The following is a 16,630-nucleotide window of genomic DNA, read 5'->3' as shown; positions in this document are numbered from 1 at the left end:
AAAGTGTCTATTTATGTCTTTTGTCCTTTTCTTCACTGGATTATTTGTCTTTTGGGTATTGAGTTTAACAAGTTCTTTGTAGATTTTGGATACTAACCCTTTACCTGATATGTCATTTGTAAATATCTTCCTCATTCTGTCGGTTGCCTTTTAGTTTTGCTGATTGTTTCCTTCATTGTGCAGAAGTTTTTATCTTGATGAGGTCCTAATAGTTTATTTTTGCCTTTGGTTCACTTGCCTCTGGACACATGTTAAGTAAGAAGTTGCTGCAGCTGAGAGAGATTGTTGCCTATTTTCTCCGGCTAGGATTTTTTTTACAGAAAGTTTTTTTTTTTTAATTTTTTGATGTTTATTTTTGAGAGAGAGAGAGAGAGAGACAGAATGCAAATGGGGGAGGGGCAGAAAGAGAGGGAGACATAGAATCCAAAGCAGGCTCCAGGCTCTGAGTTGTCAGCACAGAGCCCGACTTGGAGCTCAAACTGATGAACCATGAGAAATGACCAGAACTGAAGTCAGACACTTAACCAACTGAGCCACCTAGGCACCCCATCTCCTCTAGGATTTTGACAGTTTCCTGTATTACGTTTAGGTCTTTCATCCATTTTGAGTGTGTGTGTGTGTGTGTGTGTGTGTGTGTGTGTTATAAGAGAATGGTCCAGGTTCATTCTTCTGCACATCACTGTCCAGAAGACTGTCTTTTTTCCATTGGCTATTCTTTCCTTCTTTGTCAAAGATTAGCTGGCCATACATTTGTGGGCCTGCTTCTGGATTCTATTCTGTTCCATCAATCTGAGTGTCTGTTTTTGTGCCAGTACTGTACTGCCTTGATGATTACAGATACAGCTTGAGTTCTGGAATTCTGATGCCTCCAGTTTTGGGGTGTTTTTTTTTTGTTGTTGTTGTTGTTTTTTCTTTTTCAGGAGGGCTTTGGCTATTTGGAGTCTTTTCTGGTTCCATACATATTCTAAGATTGTTTGTTCTAGCTCTGTGAAGAATGCTGGTCTTATTTGAGGAGGCATTGGATATGTAGATTTCTTTGGGTAGTATTGACATTTTAATAATATTTGTTTTTCCAATCCATGAGCATGGAATGTTTTTTCCAGGTTTTGGTGTCTTCTTCAATTTCTTTCATAAACTTTCTAAGGTTTCAGTGTATAGATTTTTTACCTCTTTGATTGGGTTTATTCCTAGGTATTTTATGGGTTTTGGTGCAATTATAAATGGGACCGATTCCTTGATCTCTCTTTCTGCTGCTTCATTATTGGTGTATAGAAATGCAACAGATTTTTGTACTTTGATTTTATATCCTATGACTTTGCTGAGTTCATGTATTAATTCTAACATTTTTTTGGTGGAGTCTTTTGGGTTTTCCACATAGAGTACCTGTTGTCTACGAAGGAAGGGTGCTTTATTGTGGGTCGGTGAGAGCATGATGCTCTTGTTTATTACACTGATCTTTCTGGGACTCCTCAGTTATGACTTGGTGTCTTCCTCCTTATCTTAATTGCTTAATATATTATCCCATTCTTTCCTTTTCTCTTCTTCGAAGCTCTCAGGTGGGAACTTTAGGGTTTAAATAGTAAACCCCTTTTCTTTGTCTCAGTAGGGATACATTTTTTTCTTCTCCATTGTTTTCAACAACATCTGCCTCCCCTTATCTACCTCCTAATTTCTTTTAATCTTTTTCTTTCTGAAAAGACTTTCAATTCATTATCTTTATTTATATCCTCTTGAAATTCTGCAGTTTCCTGGTTGGTTTTGCAGTGTGTTGGTTTCTTTTGAGTTCTTGCAGTATATGAGACAGTATTGTGTTCCTGATAAGTCTGTGGGGCTTAAGTATACAAATAATACCATCTTGAACAACTCTTGCTTTAGCTGGGATTGGGGTATTTGACAAGGTTGAGAAGGATTTTGGAAGAAGGTTCTTTTTGTTTCATTGCATTTAGTCCATCTCTGAGACATATATTTCCTAGTATGTGTTGTCATTTATTTCAACCATCCAACAGACACTGAGACCCAGTATACAATGGTGACACCTATGCACCAAACCCTCCTCATTTTCAGTATATGCATTTTTTTTAATCTCCATTTTTAGAGCTTTATATCCTATGTGTCTTTCACTGAAGGCTGTCTCAAGTTACTGCTGGAATTAGGCCAGATGTAGAAAACCAAATGAGGTGAATAGGATGTAGAGTCTTTCTTAAACCTCCCTCTTTAGAAACTTCAATCAGTCATAAACACTTGAGATGCTTAAAATCAGAAACAGTTGCAACGTTTTCTCCAGCTTACCACCAGATTTGATTCTCCTCACTGTCTGTGAATTTAGGTGTCTTCCTCTGTATAATAAGTTTAAGATTGAATTTTGTGAGACAGCTTCATATGGAGTTAAGACTTATGCCAATAAAATACATGTTTTTTTGTTAGAAAGTTTTTCCAACCTGGAGAACTCAAAAGCTCTGGAAAAAGAGGTGCCAAATGGCTGAGAAGGTAAGAACAAATCACCCAGCAATTCTAAAAGCTGAAGGGCATTCCAGAACACTGAAAGAGATTGCAGGCTTGATTTCATAATTAACATTTATCATCTTACAGAAACTGTGGCACATAGGGAAGCTATGAGAAATATAAATCTCTGTAAGGGAACACATATTCTGTCCTCCTCAGCAGGGTTTGATGTTGGTATCTGGAAATTTACAAAATGCATTATTAAATATTTGGTTTGGGAGGACTTAGAATAGAATTGGTGTCCATAACTTCTGGATCAAGGCCACTAATTGATCACACAGATTTCTTTCCTACTTCCTTAACTCACACTGAAATGACAGGAAAAAAATATGACAAAAAGAACAGGTTCTGAAAATGTGGGAGAAACACACCAGGTGTGGTTTTGAGAGTGCTCTCTAGAACCTTCTCAGTGTGATTTTCAGAAGGATACAAGCTTAAACCATCAAGGGTAAGGGGAGGAAGGAAGGAGGCCACAAGACAACCTGTAGGGTCATGAATTAAAGGACAAACAAGGAAAGAAAAGGAAAACAGTTGTTTTGTGTATACAAAGGAATTGACTATGATTTTAGTTTTCTGGATGAAGCCTGAGAGAACAGCTCCTTAAAAGAGTGGGTGGGTATTTGTCATGTGGGTGTAGTGGGGGCAAGTTTTGTTAATATAAAAGCTGGACCAAACAGAGGAGATGATACTTGGTAACTGCAAGATATCCATTATGGTTAGAGAAGAGGAGAAAAAAAAAAAAGTATATAAAGGAGTCAGTTACAAACAGGAGTAAAATAACCTGAATTACTCTGTCCCCATAATAAAACCTTCTTTGTACTCTCTTCAGTTAAAATGGACCCTCCCCCCCAACTCCACCTCCAAGCCCTGGAGCTTTTTTGCCCATTAATTTGCAATGCTGCAGAGTTAACATCCCATTGAAGGGAGCCATGACATTAAGCCATTTTTGAAACTCATGGGGAATCCTGTTGCACCTCCTGAATTATCAATGGGATGAATTTTGTCTCCCTAAATTTCATATGTTGAAGTTCTATACCCCAGTTCTTCATAATGTGATTGTATTTGAAGATGGGACCTTAAATGAGGTAATGAATTTAAAATAAGTCACTAGGGTATGCCCAATTGCAATATGGATGGTGTCCTTATAAGAAGAGAAAAGTTGGACATAGATACAGAGAGGGAAGATGGATATGAAGACGCAGGGAGAAGGCCACCATCTATAAGCAAAGTGAAAAAGCCTCAAAACCAACCCTTGATTTTGGATTTCTAGTTTCTAGAACTGTAAGACAATATATTTCTGTTGTTTAAGCTCTCTAGTCTGTGGTATTTTGTTATGGTAGCTTTAGCTGACTAACACAGATATTGACCAACACAGATATTGACTAAGTCCTTTACTTTTAACTATAAAAAGCATCCAAGTATCACCGATCATTTGCAGAAAACTAATAGCATGGACAAAAAGCACTTAGCAGAACAAATGGAACAACTGACCTTGGAGGGAACAGATAATACCAGAAACAGTAGAGAATGTGAAAACTCATTATTAATCATGGAGAGTCAAGGGGCTTTTATACTAAAGACAAAAGCTTGGTACTTAGAAAACAGAAAACACTCCGCTCCTCAAACAAGTGCATTAGACAAATGTAGCAAGGACAAAGAACAGCAAAAATCAGAAGTGGAAAACTGTTGGACTACAGCTGACATGTAGCCTGTAGATTTGCTTTGTGTGTACAATGTTTTAAAATGCATAAATGTGGATAAGTTGAGGCATTACATACATATATTCTTCAGGTCATCAGAGTCCTCACTGTTCCATCACTCACAAAAAGTTTCACTACTTGTATTAACATTCTGGGCCTTAAATTGATTTTCACTGTTGATTCTTGTGCTAGAATTATCTTACTTATGAATATGTAAGAAAATCCTAAATACATTGTTATTATATTCAATCCAAGGCCCAACTGAAAGCATAATTCATAACATTGATAAAAATAAGTCAGGAAATGTAAGGATAATGCCAGACACATAATAAATATTTAACAAGTATTTGTTGAATGAATAAAGTCATTTTGTTGAATTCCTAATGGAAGAACGAGGCCCACAACTTAACTTTTATCCTCTGCCCTTTCTGTCTGTTATTTATTGGAAGCAAATATAGTATTTTATTGAATGTTTTCTGTGTCATGGAGTATCCAAAAACACTTTTGAAATATGTTGAAGTTCACATCACCAGTGATTGAGGCACAGATAGCTTTAATCCAGAATTTGTAATCCAGGTAAAACCTAGTCCTGTTTAGTAAGCACATGTTTGGTGAGAATCCATATGGTGGTGGAGTCGTAGCATGAACTTAAGGAAAAATTTAAAAATGAAGCATAATTGGAAGGTAAAAAAGATCAGCAAATTGTTAAGTTATTTTGTATATTTTGCTTTTAAAAAGATGCGGGGGTGGGGTGGGTCACCTGGGTAGCTCATTCGGTTAAACATCCAACTCTTGATTTTGGCTCAGGTCATGATCTCACAGTTCTTGGACTCCAGCCCCATGCTGGGCTATGCTCTGACAGTGTGGAGCCTACTTGGGATTCTTTCTCTCCTTCTTTCTGCTCCTCCCCTGCTCTCTCTCTCATAACAAATAAATCAACTTCAAAAATAAAATAATAAATATAATAAAATAATAAATGAGATTGTTAAGAAAATAAAGATGTAAATATGCAAATATAAAATCCTATCTTTTGAGTAAGAAAAAAGAAGCAAATATAATATATATTAAAAAAAGAAACACAAGAAAATCAAAACCTAATGAAATTTATGAACTGGTAGGTGGGAACATTGTGAAAATAAGAGATATTCCTTTCAATTTACACAGAAATATATTATACATATATTATATATAATACTATATATTTATATTTGAACCATACTAAACAAATAAACCCAACTAAATATCAAATATATAACATAACCACATAGATGCAAATAAAAAAGAATCTGACTTACTTTTGAATATAATTCCTTGTAGTGAGAATGAAGGAAGAAGAAGAATCTTGCCGTGTTGGATTAGAATTAGAGGTATAGTGATTTTAAAAAAATGAAACAAAATAAGCTTTATTTATCAAAGAGGTCTAGAAGCAAAGACATTCCTTGGTCAATAAGTACATCTGGAGTTGTTATTTTGGTTTGTAAATATCAGTTCCCAGTAAAAAGAACACAGGATCTTTGCAGAAACAACACATTCTAGAACTAAAACAAGCAAAGTACAAAGTGAGTATAGAAGAAATAAATTGCACAAAAACTGATGGGGACTTATCCAATAGACATGAAAATAGCTTAAAGGGGGTTCAAAATGGCCAAATTTGGGGAAATTTGAACATCACAATGAATAACAGGGTTGAATTTGATAAATTTATGATAGTACTATACAACTTAAAAACACAAAACTTAAAAAGTTAGTATTTGTAGAGTACTAACAATAAATGTGAAATGAATAAATAACATGAATAGGAAAAGTCACATTTATAATCATAACTGCAATAATTTTATTCAGGCAAGAATCATTCCATATGCTAAAATCATGGGGGAAAGGAATAGTATTTTCATGCAGTCTTAAAATATCACATCTTAGATTACTTCCTAATTACAAAAGAGGAAAGCTACTTTGGTGATAATGTAGACATCTGGCAGATAATGCTGTAGCCAAATGATCAAAATATCATTGATGACAACAGAAACACTCCCAATTCAGTGTATGAATTAGAACTTCTCTTATAAATGTTTAACCTACACCCAATCATGAGAGCAATTCAGATAAACTCATATAGAGCAGCATTTAGTAAAACCACTGGCTGGCTTCAAAAATATCAGTCCCAGGAAAGGAAATAAAAGGTGAGAAACTGAACTTGATAAAGGAAATTAAAGAGACAGGAAAACAAAATGCAGTGTGTGAACTTTGATGGAGCCCTGGATCATTATTGGGACAGTGGAGGTATTTGAATATGGACCATATAATAGATAATATTATAATGCTATTATTTCCCGGTGATAATTGTATTTGGTTATGTAGGATAATGCTCTTGTTTTTAACTGATAACAATTAGAAGCATTTGGCATGACAGATAATGCTGTTTGTTTGCTAGTAATTCTTAAAAGATTCAGTTTATAATACATATTATGCAATAATATGTGTTTTAATATTTATATATGTAAATATATACACATATGTATATATGTAAACACATGTATGTCAATCTTTGTGTGTATATATGTGTATAAATAGAATGAGACAAAGACAGATGTGATAAAATTTTAATAATAAGTAAATCTGGGTGAAGTGTGTAATTATGTTTCTTACAGTATTCTTGCAACTCTTACATAGGCTTGAAGGTGCTTAAAATAACATTGGGGAAAGGTTTGACACTTACCTCTTGGTGTGGGGGAATAGGAAAAATATTGGCTTTTTTTCTATTGGGAGTTTTAGCTTAATTTATCAAAATAAAAACACAATAAATATTAAGGGCAATGAGGATTCTAGTCTTAGCATTACCACTGACATTGCTTTCTAGTGGTATAGCCAAAGGCAAGTGGCTTAAATTCTTCATCAATAAAATGGAGGTAACAATAATACTTACCTGTGACAGGGGTAGCTGACTGTCTAACCACTACCCATTCTGCATTCTTCTTTACTGAAAGAACTGCAAATTTGGTGACATCGGCAACACACCTAGCTATATAACTACATTTCATAGACACGTTGCAGTATGGTCGTGTCCTGGCTCAAGAGATGTAAGTGAGGGTTGTTGAATAAGGACTTTGACAAGTAGTACTTGGCTGACTGGCACCTTTAAAAATTTTTTTATTTAGTTAAGTCAACATTGTTTAGGCTTTCAAATAAATGCAAGCACAAGCAATCCCTTATTTTCATACTATTTTATAGAGCTATAAAATTGAATTCAATAATATTTATAAAATGCTTAGTATCATTCTTCACATACACAAAAGGGCTTGATAGATGTTTAGCTTCTATTTTATCAGTGTAGTATAAAAGAATATTCTTTCTCATTGACCGAGAGACAAAATGAATGTTTCCTCTTTTTTTAAACTCCCTTTTGAAATTTTCCTTTTCAGCTCAGAGGATACATACCAATTCAGAGTTCTTCAAATATCTAGCCTATTTAAACATAATTCCTTGAAGTGATTTTCATAATCAGTCCCATATTTGAAATGAAGATAGTAAATAGTTTTTTTTAAGCTAATGTAACCAAATCATGTTTAGTGAATAATTTAAATTGCGCTTCTAAGAGTCAGAATGATTTATAAAATTATAAAAGTGTTTATCAAGTATGCTAGGTGAATTCCAAATACATAAAAATTTTTGAATGTATGTGATATGTGGGCTAAATAGATTTTAAAAAGTACAAATGAGTGGTAGTGTTTGCAAAACCTAGCAAACTGGTTGAGTAAATCATGTGATATATAAAAGAAAAATTTTATATATTTCCTTTGTTACAAAATGATTAACTGATAAAACATGCTTAACTTGATTTGAAATAAAATAAGTCTAGCACGATTGGATTCCAAAGCCAGAAATTATCTTTGTTTTTAAAGTTTATTTATTTATTTTGAGAGACAAAGAGAGCACAAGCAGGGGAGGAACAGAGAGTAGGGGCGGGGAGAGAGAATCCAAAGCAGACTCTGCACTGTCAGCACAGAGCCCGATGCGAGGCTTGAACTCACAAAGGGTGAGATCACGACCTGAGCTGAAATCAAAAGTCGGATGCCTAACCTACTGAGCCACCCATGTGTGCCCAGAAATCATCTTTTAAAAACCCATACAATATTTTGTGAGCAGAAGGAATACTCAGTTTCCTGTTTAATAAGATGTTACCTAACATGTAAGGGTTCCTACATGGTACTTACTAAGATGTTACTGAAGCAAATAGTGAGATGTTACCAATACCTAGATATAGCTCACAGAGTAATTTTTCTTCATTTTATGTACCTGCTCAGAAACAGCCTGTGTGAGTAAGAATCCATTTACATAACAGGGTCTGTGTGATCAGGAAACAAAAGGCTTGACTAGTGACGAAGTAGAATTCCTCTGGAGTTTCCAACACTGTATTATTCAAGTCTTTGTAACACAGAGCTATCACACCATCCCATAGCATATAGCACATTCACTTTTACACATAATGAAAATTTATAATTGAACCAAAGAACTGTAAGCAGAATAAGCATATACTGAATGCCCAGGAAGTGTCTGGCCCTGCACGCATGCATCGTTTCACCCTTCACAATACCTCTGAGGATGGTTTTCTCTGTTTATAGAGGCTGGGGTGCTGTGTCAGTGACAGTTTGGGCATGAAGGAGATGAGACTCTCAAATTAGGATTAATCAAGGATGGGCTCTTTGCGAATGTATCCTCACGGTGAGGGACCCACAGAGGATAGTGCTGTCTTCCGGGGCTTATCATAACAGCTGTTCCCACACTCAGGCTCAAAGCAGAAGAGGAGGAAGTGGAAGGCCACCCTGGACCCTGGAAGGAGACTGGTCGGGCAGGATGCCTTGAGAAATGTGATCTTTAATCAAATGATAGAACTGACCAAAACGGAAGCAGGAAGGGAAGTGGAAAGTAAACACTGGACTTCCCTCCCATCTCCTGTCAGACTCCTCATAGCCAAACTTGAAGGGAAGGCAATGGGCAAAGACATCTGACGACATAGTCATCGACACAGGAGGTTAGCTACCTATGACAGAAAACAGGGTGGAGGAGTGGACAATGCATCTGGGAAGACAAGTAAAAGTCATCCAGCTCAGGAACTGAAGTTCAAGGAGGTTAGACTGTTCATTAGAAGTCACAGAGTTAGGAAGTTGAGGAGCCTTGACTGAAACTCAAATCTGACTTTCAAAAAGTTTTATTCTTTCCACTCTATCCTTTCCATTGATGACCTTTATCATTTTTGGAGACAAGGAGTGTAATTATATTTGCAATGTCTTCTCTAATTACCACAGATATTGTGTTTCTCCACAGAAACTGATAGGGAGCCTTACTATGTCTTACTATGTCTATCTGGATTCATCCATTTGCTTAATAAAATATCAACAGAACAGGATAATACAAAAGGCTGTGATTTACATTACTCTGACCATATTCCATACAAAGAGGAGATGAGTTTTCTACAGATATAAGTAGCATAAGTGCAGACAACTGACCAATAGAACAATACTTTCATTCTTTATTTAAATTTTTTTTAATGTTTATTTTTGAGAGAGAGAGAGCAAGAGAGCATGAGTGGAGTAGGGGCAGAGAGAAAAGGAGACACAGAGTCTAAAGCAGACCCCAGGCTCTGAGTGTCAGCACAGAGGTTGACATGGGGCTTGAATTCACAAACCATGAACTCATGACCTGAGCTGAAGTTGGACGCTTAACCAACTGAGTCACCCTGGTACCAATAGTTTCATTCTTTATTATTGTTTTTTTTTTAATTTTTAAAAATGTTTTTTTTTTTTTTTTTTGAGAGAAAGAGAGACAGAGACAGAGAGAGAGAGACAGAGAGAGAGACAGAGATACAGAGAGAGAAAGAGCACGAACAGGGGAGGGGCAGAGAGAGATGAGACACAATCTGAAGCAGGCTTCAGGTTCTGAGCTGTCAGCACAGATCCTGAACGCATGAACTGTGAGATCATGACCTGAGCTGAAGTCAGACACTTAACTGACTGAGCCACCCAGGCTCCCCAATAGCTTCATTCTTTAAATAATGTCTTTGATTCTCCTTTATTGCATAAATCCCTAGAATCATTAAAATTCACGTAGGGTTACATGTAGGGTTACAAATCAGTATCTCTAGAATTAGGTCATCTTCATTGGTTTGTTAAAGTACCAACCAGTAGCATGAAATCAATTTTTGCATCTTGAAAAGTGGTTTCAAATTGCCCAAACGCAAAATCAATTTTTTTGAAAAAATAATAAAATTGCAAGTCAGAGGATAATTTTCCCTCTTCATGAGCATTAGTCATTGTCGGTGGTAACTGTTCAGTAAAACTGAAATGAACTGCTTGCCATTTGCAGGAACTACTAAAAAACTAATCTCATCTTTATAAGCTTCTTTCAGATATAAAGGACTTTTCCTTGAACACCACCAAAGTCACAGTCTGCAAACATGAGAATAAAATGATGCTTCTGTTCTTCTAGGACATTGTAGGTTTTATTTTAATTAACAGCATGATTGAGTGTCTAGAGGATGGTTTTGTTGAGTAATTCCCTAAATGAATAATTTAACCTTTCAAGGGAAGGGCCTTTTTTTAAAATTTGGGTGAGTTCCCAGAGTTTATAATCCCTAATTTTTTTTAACGAGTTGGTTAATACAAACAGTGATAGGGTATAGAAAAGATGCTGTTCTAAGTATGAAAACCAGGTATTTTGCTTCCGGCTAAAATTTTATTCAAACTAATATTAAATTCTGTATGTTATTCAACAGAGTAGAGTGACAGAATTAGTTTAACAAAGGATAAGACTAACTTTTGAAAATATTTATGAAATATGAATAACATGGACCTCCTGACATTTTTGCAGACTCTTCTATTTTATTCAAGGGATATTAGCTAAAGTGCATTCAAGGATTTTAGCTAAAGTTGACTCTAGCCATTGTTTAATATAAAACATTAACTTACATGTGTCCATTTCAATGCTCATGGGAGGTAAATTATAGACAGAATTTGAGCAGGTAGAAATTCAGAAAGAATCTCATACATAGTATTTTAAATTTTTATCTGAGCGTTTCTTGGTTAGATGGAAAGAAGTGAAAATGTGTTTCTCTGGAGAAGGGACATTGGTGTCTATTTTTATTTACTAAATACTAAGAATCTGCATAAAGTGGAATGCTTAGCCTGCAAACTTGGACATTGGCCAATTAGATTTAAATCGCATTTCTACCACTCACTTTTAGTACAATATAAAATCAAGAGAATAACAGTACATACTCCACTGGGTTCTGTTAAGAGTAAGCAAATTAGTATATATGGAGCCCTTAGAGCCTGTCCCATAGGAGGCCTTTGGTAATTTTCATAATTATATGATGTGTGGTTAAAGGCACCCTGCTGCCCGTATTCTGGTGTGGGTTGTATTTACTATTGGTGTGACATTCTTTTATATACCTGCTTGTATCCTACACACAGTAGAGTTTATTGCAAAAGTTTATGCCAAAAAAAAATTGTCATGAGGAAATTAGGGTGATTTTAAATGTGCAAGTTTCACATTGCTATTGTTTTGAGAGTTAAAGAACAGAGAAATCAGAAAGGTGTTTGAAGAGTAATGGGAGGGGATGGAAGATGAGAGAACATTAGTTTTGCAACTATGAAATCTGTTTTTTATTCTAAGCTGAACTGTCAATTAATTATCATCTTTGGGAAAATCACCTTGGGAAAATCTCTCGGGTTTCAGTTCTGTTGGCTATGAGGCGGGCATAATGACACCCTTGAGACCACACATGTGCTCCTACTCAACATGTTTCCCTTGAAGACCATTTATACACACATGTTTTATCTCCAAGTGTTTGAAAATCTTTTCTCCCTTTCCTGGAGTTTGGGATGTCTAGAGAGTAGCCAACTTCCTATTACATTCCCATCCCTTAGGTCATGTGAGTTGAGAACCAGGAAAAGGGGTTAGAGAAGGAAGCCTGGAGAATCACTTTCATGGCAGCCAGAAGAAAGTTAGGTCATTTAGATGCCCGACAACGAGGTGCTCTCCAGTCAGGCACAGCAGTCTCGGAGGCCGAAACCTACTCAGTTAACCTTTTTGGACACAGTCGTTTCTCACTTCATTAGCCCAAAGTTCATTCTGATCTGAGAATCCCACGCCAGGAGCACACTTCATTCCACTTTTAATTCAAAACACCTGGACTCCTTTGGCCAGAGGCCACATCCCAAGCCTGGCTCATCTCTGTGTGGCGACCTGGGTCTTGCCTCAGCCTTTACTACAACAGCAAACACGACACAAGGGAAGATTGATTTTTGTGGAACAAGGCCAAGAAATACAAACATAAGTGAGAATTTCAGATATTAAAAACCTATTAGCTAAGACAATGGGAAGCCCACATTAGACCTGAAGTATGAAACTAGCCTAATTAGAGAAGAAAGAGCTGTTAGGAGGAGTCAGAGTTAGTGGAAATGACAGAAAAACTCCTTACAAGGGGAAAGTGATTTTAATAGGAGCATTGCTAGAGGTTAGATGAATAAAACCACTCATTTTGTTTCTATGTTGATATTTTGCTATTAATGTCATTTCTATGACCATAATAATGAACACTGAGTTTCAAGGGCATCTGTGGATGTGTGCACTGATTTGACTTTATGAAGACATAGACAATGGAAGAGAGGAAATCTGGATGCAGATTTGTTGGTACCAGTAGGCTTTCAATTGGACATCTGCTTTCATAGGTCATGATGAACATAGACCTTGTAGCATAGTATAATGATTTCCTAGTTTGTGGTGTGTTATTTTTTTTTTTAATGTTTTTTTTTTTTTTTTTAATTTCCAGGAGAGAGAGACAGCGTGAGCAGGGGAGGGTCAGAGAGAGAGGGAGTCACAGTCTGAAACAGGCTCCAGGCTCTGAGCTGTCAGTCAGCACAGAGCCCGACGCGGGGCCCGAACCCACGAACCGCGAGATCATGACCTAAGCGAAAGTCGGACGCTTAACCGACTAAGCCACCCAGACGCCCCTGTGGTGTGTTATTTTTATTACTGCTCTTTTCTGCCTGGGTCCCATTCCAGTTTTTCTTGGCTCCTCTGTAGCTAGAGAATAGGCAATGGCATTCCAATTAGTAATTTTGCTCTACCAAGGTTCATCATATTCACCTCAGTTTAGCAAGTTATTTCTTCTTCGTCCTTTTTAAATGTTTATTTATTTATTTTTGAGAGAGAGAGAGAGAGAGAGAGGGAGCATGAGTGGGGAAGGGGAGAGAGATACAGGGAGACAAAGAATCCTAAGGAGGCTCTGGGCTGTCAGCACAGAGACCAATTCAGGGCTCGAACTATGAGTTCAAGAGTCAGATGCTTAACCAATAGCCACCCAGGTGCCCCCAGCATGTCTTTTCTTGAGTGCCTCCTTCTGTCCAAGCATGGTGCTGGGAGATGCAGAGATAAATGGGTCTTCATATTAACAGCACCATACCCAAGAACCTTCTTCTCACCTTGGAAATGGCCACTCTGCTTGTCATAGCTACTATTCCTCACTCACACAAGGACACAGGGTGCTCACACTGACCTTAATACAAGACCCTAGTACAGTTATTTGTTAGTAGTACTGATTACAGAAATAAAGAGAGATAAGGGCTCAAATACAATTTCTTTTGCATGGGTAATAGATTTGGTTTTCTATAAAAATTAAAAACTGATATTAACATTTTCATCAGAAAGATAATACAATGCCTTTCATGAAGACACTATTCTATGCGGGTTCAGCTTTTAGCTCTGTCCAGCAAAGCTGAGGACAGCAGAAGGATTACTCAAGGCTCCATCCAAGTCAAGAGAGGTAAAAGAGAGGCTAAGGGAAGTCTCTCTGAGCTTCTCTCAAGCCCCCATAGTTATTAGGCATACATTATAAGGAAAGCATTGCACAATATGTCTGTGGCTATGTGCTAGTAAGACAGTGTAGAAAGCATGCAAAAAAATAGTAAGGCATTCCCAACACTACAAAAAAGCAGACACCAAAAGCAGGGTGGAGAACAAGATAAAATATTTCACAGCTATCATGGTCTAAAAAATTCATGAGCACAGGCAAGACCCAACCCCTAAATATGCATTAATGAGATATTGGTTCACTATTCTCAGCATGGCCAGAAAGCAGTGTAATCTATTCCCTATAATCTCCTTAACCAGGACATAGCTATTTGATTTCCCACAATTCTATACTAGAAGTATGAGAAACCAAAATTTTACATTTAGAAAACAGAACAACTAATAAAAGAAGTATAAAAGAAATGAATTTCAAAATATATAGAGAAAGAAATAATGTTCAAGCTCCTACTGAGTGTCAGGTACAATGCTTTGCATTGATGTTCTTCTGAAGTTGGATATGAGTAGACTGTATTGATAGTTGAAATATTATTCCGTACCAGTTAGAAATAATGGCTGCCCTGAGCTCCTCGCATCTGTTCTTCCATTCAACATTCTAAGGCTTCAGGGGTGTTCCTCCAACTTTCCAGGGTCTGGCAACCGAAGGGCTGATGCCTGGTTCAATGGGTGTCTCCAGTACTTATTCAAGTATCCACATCAGCATCTCTTGTGATCTTTCTATACCTGGGTAATATGGGATATTCTTTATTTGAATATCACCCCAATAACGATAGGAGAAGATAAGATTCAGTAGGCAGAAAGGGAAAGATTAGGGCCCGTGGTCCTCTTAGGGCCTAACACCTAATTTGGAACAATGTTGAAAGTGTCTGACAGCAAATCCCCTCAGGCTTAAGGTTCCTTTTAAGAATGTAACAGAGCCCCACTACTTCCCCTCAGGTTTCCCCTCAGGAATTTAACAAAAGACTTAAGTATGGCCATAGACCACCCCTTATACAATGGAAACGAGCCAATCAAGAATGGATAACCCAGCGCCTACAGCTATCAAGCCAATAAGGTTGGAACTTGAGAAGGAACAAGGGGAAAGGAAGTGGGAGGGCTGACCAGAACCTTATAAAACAATGACCCTTGCCTATAGTCCTTGGGCATTCACTTTCGAATGTCCCTTCTCTGTAAAGAGACCTTTCCTACTATTCTTCCTTTCTAATTTTATAGTCTAGTAAACTTTTGCCTGTTGTTCATTTTGTGTCCACCTCTTCATTCTTTGAAGACAATGAATCCCAGGTATTGTGGTAAAAAAATCCCTCAACACAATTATCCCACTGACAACGGGGAAGGCAAAGCTTTGAGTATTAAGCAACTTGCTGGAGGAGGCAAAGATAGTTAGAGGGTGGCTTGAATTGTAAGCATAAATCTGACTCTAAGCCTTTCCCGTTAAACCACAATGCCTCTCATGGAAGTAGAGCAGGAGCTACAGAAATTCGGAGTATGGATGGGATTACTCATTTCCCTTTGGCTGGCTGCTTTTTTCTTCTTACCACACAGCAGACTGGCCATTCATTTAGAGGATTTAAGTGGTGTCTGATTATAAGTGGGGAACATACATGGAATGAATGGCTAGGAAAGTGAAGACATAACTGAGAAGAAAGTGCTCTCTAGAACATACAACAACAGTACCAATAACAAATGCATGGTGCTTTCTAACAAAATGTTCCTGTATGGGAAAAGGCACAAATAAGATTTGTCTAGTAAGAGAAATATGGAAACCATTGAAATACCCATAGGGAGTGATTATATCCCTTAAAGGACCTCCAGAGAATGAAATGTTATGCAGTTCTGAAAAAAGATGGGGTAAATCCAGATAAGCTGGTGTGGAAATGTGCCCAAGATAGATTAAAGAGCAGCATAATAAATAAAGCACTTTTCCATTTAAGAGACAGAAAAATAGTGGGGTAAAGGAAACAGCAGCTAAGAGGCAGGGGTAAGTACAATGTGAGAAGAGAGAGATTTCAGGTCTTGTTGCAGAGGGATCGATGCCCTGAAGTACCCATGGCAGCTGGATTTATGCTCAAAGGACTTGCATGGGTGTATTTTCCAACTTGATAATGACACAAAGGTAGGTCTAATGCAGTAGGATATTCACACTACACCAAAATGAGATACTAGCACACACTTTAAAATGGTTCCCATGAAAAATACTGACCATCCGAAGTGTTGGTGAGGATATGGAGAAACCGGAACTCTCATACACTACTGGTGGGAATATAGAATTGTACAATCACTTTAGTAAATAACTTGGCAGTCTCTTAAAAACTTAATCATATTCCTTTCACGTGACTCAGCCATTCCACTCGTACATATTTAACTTAGATAACTGTTTCCTTCGTAGAGAAATGTGTGTCCACACAATGACTTGTATACAAATATTTATGGAAGTTTTATTTCAAATCATCCAAAATTGGACAGAGCTCAAATGTTTGGAAATAGGCAAATGGATATGCAATATATCTACACAACAGAATAGTACTCAGCAATAAAATAAGGAACTTTACAACATGAATGAATCT

General features: G+C 37.0%; 1 pseudogene; it reads right to left on the bottom strand.

Moving 5' to 3' along the window:
* LOC120245240 overlaps window positions 1-16,630 on the bottom strand; it is a 75,420-nt pseudogene that overhangs the window by 23,290 nt on the left and 35,500 nt on the right.

This window comes from Hyaena hyaena, unplaced genomic scaffold (assembly GCF_003009895.1).
Source record: "Hyaena hyaena isolate Hyena2069 unplaced genomic scaffold, ASM300989v1 scaffold_412, whole genome shotgun sequence".
In the NCBI taxonomy this organism is placed as follows: Eukaryota; Metazoa; Chordata; class Mammalia; order Carnivora; family Hyaenidae; genus Hyaena; species Hyaena hyaena.
The sequence above is the reverse complement of the archived record's forward strand: the minus strand, read 5'-3'. Positions and strand labels throughout refer to the sequence as shown.